This window comes from Lepidothrix coronata, unplaced genomic scaffold (genome assembly GCF_001604755.1).
Source record: "Lepidothrix coronata isolate B3197 unplaced genomic scaffold, Lepidothrix_coronata-1.0 Scaffold68, whole genome shotgun sequence".
Classification (NCBI taxonomy): Eukaryota; Metazoa; Chordata; class Aves; order Passeriformes; family Pipridae; genus Lepidothrix; species Lepidothrix coronata.
This window is the reverse complement of record NW_016690248.1, coordinates 4,871,592-4,878,667: the sequence shown is the minus strand read 5'-3', so window position 1 is coordinate 4,878,667 and position 7,076 is coordinate 4,871,592.

The window sequence follows — 7,076 nt, the reverse complement described above, 5'->3', positions numbered from 1 at the left end:
GCAGTATGCCTGGCAAAGTATATTTTAACGCACATGAACATGTGTCCCTTCTTTCTTACTGTATTGATTTATAGCTATGAACATTTAGTAACTTCACAGAAGAGCTGTTGCAAATCAAATTGACTCTGTTGTGATAGAGAATTTACATACCCATTAATGTGGGAGCTCAAATCAGAGTGTGTTTGGCCATTAGCTTCAAAGACACCACAAAAGTGCTTTTGTACCTTCCCCTACTGCCTCCATCTTTGGGCTTGATAAAGGGGAGTGGATACCCGAAAGAAAAAAAAAAGTATTTGGCTTAAAACATAAGTTAAAATTTATTGCTTTTACAATCCGTCATGATTTCAGAAATGTAGCTCGTGCTGCATATTCCAAACTTGGCACAATCACCAGGCTAATGCAAAACCCAGGATTTTTTTCAAGTCATAATGTAGATTACTTTCGATTCTTGTCTGAGTCTCTGTCCTTAGACCACCTGACATGTATTAAGCAGTAAACCCAAGGTAGTGTAGCTGTTGCAGTGGTGAACAAGCAGGGAGTGCTGGCTTTCAAAATGCAATCTAAAAAAAAAAAAAAGAAAGGCAATGATGCCTAAAAAAAAAAATCAAACAAAAAAAACCCCAAGAAACAAAAAATTCTGCTCTTAGTGAAGTCACTCAGAGCTTTTAGACAAGGTTTCCTCCTCCTTTCTCTTTTCCATGAATATTATCAGCTAGTGGATATGTCCCCTTGTGCTGGGGTGGTTTTGTGCAAGTTTGATGTCTTAGATCAAGGAAAACTGGAGGTGTAGAATTAGTTAATATTTTAAAAATAACTGTCAGTAAAACTTTTAAATCGCTGTAAGAAGTTGTTCCACTTAGAACTTGTTATAAAATCTTAGATCAGTAGTCTTTTCCTTTTTGTGTCGCAGTCACCCCTTTTCCTGTTTATCTCAGGTCTCCAACACTCTTGTTGTTAAGCTCCTGCTAAGTCAATTGAACAATTGGAGGAGGGTGGTTGGAAACACTGGTAAATGTTTCAATCATCGGCTTTCTCTACAGTGGCAAAACAAATTTTGCTCTGCTATAAAACTGCGTACAGGTTCATCTTGAGGGTGGAGGTGTATGTAGATGTGACAAACTAATCTCTGTGTAGGTAAAAATGTGGCATGAATATGTAGAGGAATCTGAAAGTCTTACAGGATTGTGAGCAAAGTGGTGTCAGTGGCTGCTGAGGGGTAGAGAAGGGTGTGGAGGAGAAGGTCAAGGGTGCTGCACAACTCTCAGCTGTCCATGAGAATGGACGGGTGTAGTGGGTTTCCCCTGGCCGGATACCAGGTACCCACCAAAGCCGCTCTCTCACTCTCCCTCTGCAATTGGACAGAGGAGAGAGAAAAAAAAAAGTTAAGCATTCATGAGGTAAGATAAGAGCTGGGAGAGGTCAGTTACTGATTACCTTCATAGGCAAAACAGAGTCAAAGTGGGGATAGTACTTAAATTCATTACTAACAGGATAAGAGTAAAAGAATGAGAAATAAAACATTCGTAAAAACGCCCTGTCCCCACCCATCCTTCCTTCCATGTTCTCCGTCCTCCTTGCCAATGGTGCAGGGGGACGGGGAATGAGGGTTGTGGTCAGTTGTTGTTTCTGTCGCTGCTCAGGAAGAGTACTCCTTCCCCTGCTCCTGTGGGGTCCCTCCCACAGGAGACAGTCCTTGATGGACCTCTCCAGGGTGAGTCCATCCCAAACTGCTGCACCGTGTGTCGTTCCTCTGCAAGGTGCAATCCTTCATGAATGAGCTGTACCCACGTGGGTCCCCCACAGGGGCCAAAAGTCCTACCCAGGAAAAACCTGCTCCAATGTGGGCTTCCCTCTCCACTGGCTGCAGGTCTCCCGCAGGATCCTGGGCCTCCTACAGGGTCACAGCCTCCTTCATGCATCCACCTGCTCCAGCATAGGTTCCTCCCCAGGCTGCAAGTGGGTTTCTGCACCCCAATGGTCCTCCATGGGCTGCAGGGGCACAGCTGCTCCACCATGGTCTGCACCACGGGCTACAGGGGCCTCAGCTCTGGAGTCTGGAGCACCTCCTGCCCCTCCTTCTGCACTGACTTTGGTGTCTACTTTGTTATTCCATGTTCTCAGACTGCTCTTCCCTGGCTGGAATTCTTTCTGTGCAACAACTTTCTGTTCTTAAATATGTTAGCACAGAGGTGTTACTATCACTCTTGATTGGCTTGGCCTTGGCCAGCAGCAGGAAGCCTGTCCTGGAGCTGGCTGGCATTGGCTCCACAGGACAGGGGAAGCTTCCAGCAGCTTCTAACAGAAGGCACCCCTGTAGCCCCCCCCCCGGCTACCAAAACCCAGCCACAGAAACCCACTACAACAGGCAGCACCTTTGGTGTGTTTCATCTGGTTAAAATCTCCACTTCCCAAGTGCTGAAGAAGTTAACAACGATGCCTCCATTCCCCTCTGGTTTGTGTGTTTCTTCACAGCTTAGATACCATCTCCCAGGGCAGCTGAGCCTTGAGGAGCCTCATTCCACTTTGGGACTGCACTTCTTCAGCAGCTTAGGACGGGGACCATGGCTCTGAAACTCAGTATGTTGGAAATCAAACAGAAGGAGTAACGTAGGATCCTTTTGAATCCAACCCTGAGCAAGCAGACTTTACTGCATGGAAGGGTTACTCAATGTAGAAGATGATAAGAAAAATTGTGGTTATCTTCACTGAGGCATATGAGTTTCCAAGGCCTATAAAAGAAAAGTGGAAAGAACAAAAAGTTGCCAGGATAGCTGCAAAGAGGGATTGCTCAAAGATGCAACTGAAAAAAATACCTGTACAATAATTAATTAAGCTTCAAAATGTCCCTCTGAGGTAGGTAAGTATTATTAAACTAGAATATACAGAATTAATTAAGGTTTGCAGGGAAAAGAAAGGGCAGGGGGAAAAAAAAGCTGAACAAATTAATGCTAGCCAAAGGGGTAAGGAGAATAAGACTCCTACAGACAGAATCAAGGAAGAAACATATCGTAGGAAGAAAACATACCCATTAATAATGGAGTCATTATTGGAACTGATTGCCAGTGTTTTCTTCATTATTGGAACTGATTGCCAATGACTCCCTAAGGGAGAGCAAAGATGCCAGACTCTTTACAGGAAGGAGGAGAGAAGGGTATTACATCCTTGCTTAGCTTACCTTTTCCTTTATGCTACCATTTTGTCAGGCAATCACCTAATTTTCAGACTTTCTTTGTGAAATGTTTTAAGAAAGGCTGTAGAGATGCACACTCAAAACACCTGCAAGATGTCCCTGGGACTCTGTCCCCTTTGTGTCAAGACCTGCCCATAGCACAGTTATTGAGTACTTTCATGGAGGTTTCATGGATGCTGCCAATCTAGTTCTATTAGCTATCACTCCAAGAGGTAAGAGAATCACCAGACCCACATCTCATTGAATTCCAAAAGTGAGCTATTTCATCAGGGCATGAAAGGCCAAATTCCTCCATTAAAAATAAAATAAATAACTTAAAACCCAAGTTTTCTCTTCAGTAAGAGACGGAGACACAGATCTAGTATATCGACCACCATCACCTAATATCCCCCCCCAAAAAATATTTCATATGATGCTTCTAAATAGGTGCACTGGGTCTGGCTGCAATGGAGTTACTTTTCTTCATAGTAGCCTGAAGAATGCTGTATTTTAGATTTGTGACTAAAGCAGTGTTGTTAACATACTATTGTGGAGCAGCGGTTGCTTAGTGTCAGAGTTTTTCTCTTTTTCATACACTGCTTCTCCCAGAAGCAGTCTGGAAATGGGCAAAAGCTATGAACTCTGAGGTCTAAAGAAAACAAACATTGGACCAATACTTGTTGAAGATGGTCATCTGGCTAATAGGAATGAAGAAATAGCAGAGGCATTGAAATCCATTTTTTACCTCAGTCTTTAATAATACTGACAGACATTGGGCTGCTGAATCCCCTGAGTCAGAGGCCCATGAGTCTGTGATTTTCGATTTGTGGACACTGAAATTGTAAGGTACCAGCTGTATCAGCTGAATGTTCACAAGTGCATGGGGCTTGATGAGATTCATCCCAGAGTACTGAAGGAGCTAATGGATGTTACGGCAGGATCTCTCTCAATCATCTGCCAAAGGTCTTGAGAAATCTGGGTAGGTCCCTGCTGACTGGCAGCTTGCCAGTATTATTCCAGTCTACAAAACGGGCATGAAGGAAGACCCAGGGAACTACAGACCTGTTAGTCTATTGTCTGATCTTGGAAAAAAATATGGAGAAGATTACACTGGGCACTATTGAAAGGCATTTGAAGAACGCTGCAATCACCAGGCACAATCAACATGGGCTCACAAAGGGAAGTCTTGTTAAACTACTTTGATATCTTTCTATGATAAAGTCACCTTCCTCATGAATGAAGGGAAGGTAATGAATGTAGTTTTTCTGGATTCTAGTAAGGCTTTTGATACTGTCCCTCACCGGATCCTTCTGGACAAGCCGTCCAGCTGTGGGATGAGCAGGTTCACAGTGCACTGAGTGAAGAACTGGATGAAGGGCAGAGTCTAAAGTGTTGTAGTGAGTGGAGCTATAGCTGGATGATGACTTGTCAGCAGTAATGTTCCTCAGGGTTCAGCTCTAGGGCCAGTTCTGTTCAATATTTTTATCAACAACCTGGATACAGGAGTTGAATGCACCATTGTCATTTTTGCTGATGCTAACAAACTGGGAGGTGCTGTTGACTCTTTGGAGAGACAGGAGGCTCTGCAGAGATAGTCTAGATAGATTGAAGCACTGGGCCATCACCAGTGGGATGAAATTTAACAAGTCCAAATTCCAGATTCTGCACGTAGGATGGGTATTTCCAGGCAGAAATATAAACTGGGAGAGGAGTGGCTGGAGTGGCTGGAGACCAGCCCTGTAGAAAGGGATCTGGGAGTGCTAGTCAGCAGCAGGATCCACAGGAGTCAAAGGTAGCCCTGAGAACCAGGAGGACAAACTCCGTCCTGGGGTGCATCAAACACAGCATCACCAGCCAGTCAAAGGAGGTAATTGTTTCACTGTATTTAGTGTTGGTGCAGCCTCATCTGGACTTCTGTGTGCAGTGTAAGAAGGATGTGGAGATCCCTAAATGTGTCCAGAGGAGGAGAACAAAGCTGGTGAAAGGTGGAAAGCATGTCCTGAGAGCAGTGGCTGAGGACTGTAGCTTTTTCCAGTTTGGAGAAGAGGAGGCTGAGGGGCAACCCCAGCTTTTCTACAGCTTCTTAAGAAGGGGAAGTGGAGAGTGAGGTGCTGGTCTCTACTCCTTGGGATGCAATAACAGCACATGTGGGAATGGTTCAAAACTGCACCAGGGCAGGTTAGATTGGACATTAAGAAGCATTTCATTACTGAGAACGCTGTAACATAAACATAAATGTAAACATAAGCAAACACTGGAACAGGTTTCCTAGAGAAGTGATCAGTGCCCCAAGCACATCAGTGTTTAAGATGCATTTAGATAATGCCCTTATTAACTTTTTGTCAGCCCTGAAATAGTCAGGGAATTGGACTGGTTGTTCATTGTAGGTCCCTTCCAACTGGTATCTTCTGCTCTGTTCTGTTCTATTCTGTTCTATTCTATTCTGTTCTGCTCTATTCTACTCTATTCTAATTTTCCTGAAAAATTGTCTTAAAGCTGAAAGATTCTTTTGAATGTGTTTGCAGTTCAGAGTTGTTTGACACACTTGCGCAAACAAATTTCAGCTCATTTTTTTTGCAAGCAGTTTGCTACAAATGCTCATTTAGGGAATTCGTTACTCACAAATCATGTTTTGATGTTTGTAATCATTCACCTACTTATGCACTCGGATGCCACAATGATAATTAGAAGATATTGTTTCTTTTCCCCAACTGGATGACCTAACATGAATAGACAGAAGCAGTGCCTCAGCAAATCACCAGGGCTCATTATTCTCTCAGGGAACATGTAGAGAAAGATGGAGATACCCTGAGTAAAGTAGAATTGTAGGTTTGTTGGCTTTTCATATTTGTCTGCATTCTCAAATAAATTTAAAAGAAAATAAAAAGCTGTAAAATTTCAAAAAATACGTTTACAAGAGTTGTTTACATTGTTTTCAACTGTGCAGTATGTTTATTCCATTCACAGTCTAATTACAATCATGTAAAGTATCAGCCAGGGTTGGCCTGTATGAGTATAGCCTTCCAAAAGATCCAGGCATCTCTAACATTTGATTTGCTTACCTGAAATCTCACTAGAGAACAAAACTACATGGCGTGCATTCTTTATTTTTTTCTTTAAAAACATTAATACCTTTGCAGATAAGAAAAATTTATTGAGAGCATGCTTAATTATTGATAAGAGAATAGTTGTACTAGAGCCCTTATCATTTGTACTGTCAAATCTTTACAAATTAGGCTACATCTTTGCTGAATCCTGAAAGACAAATAATTGTTCCTTTGTAATTACATATGATGAAGAGGACAGAGTGATAACATCTGTGTTTGTTGCTCTTGGATTTTTGGTCTAACAGAGGGAAGAAGTTTATTCCTTGTTTTAATAAATTAAATATTTTGGTTAATTAAAGAAAATGTGGATGTCTCCGCTTTCTGTTACTCAGAAGATGATTCACCCAAGGAAGATAGCACCCCTAACCACAAAACAGACACACTTTTAAAGAACCTAACTAGGGAACCACACACTTGAGACATAGACAGACAAAAAGACTTTATTCCCTCATACAAAAAACCCATGTGATATAATTATTATCTTTTTTTAAGCAAAGGAACCTTCTAAGATATTCCTAGTTTACTGAGGTCTGATTTTCAAAGAATGAAAGGTCTGATTTTGAAAGAATGAAAGGATGTTTTCTTTAGAAGAGAAGAGGTAAGCATGGATGTATCAGAGCCATAAACCATGTCATAAGAGCTGACTTTCTTTCATTCATTCCTCAGAAAACCCTCAGTTTCAGCATTTTTGAAATTAATGCTGGAAAATACTTTTTGCATTCGTATGCTTAAGATTTCAAGTAAAAAACAAAGACTGGAAAATATTCTACAAAAGACATTAGTTACTTTGGTCTAACTGA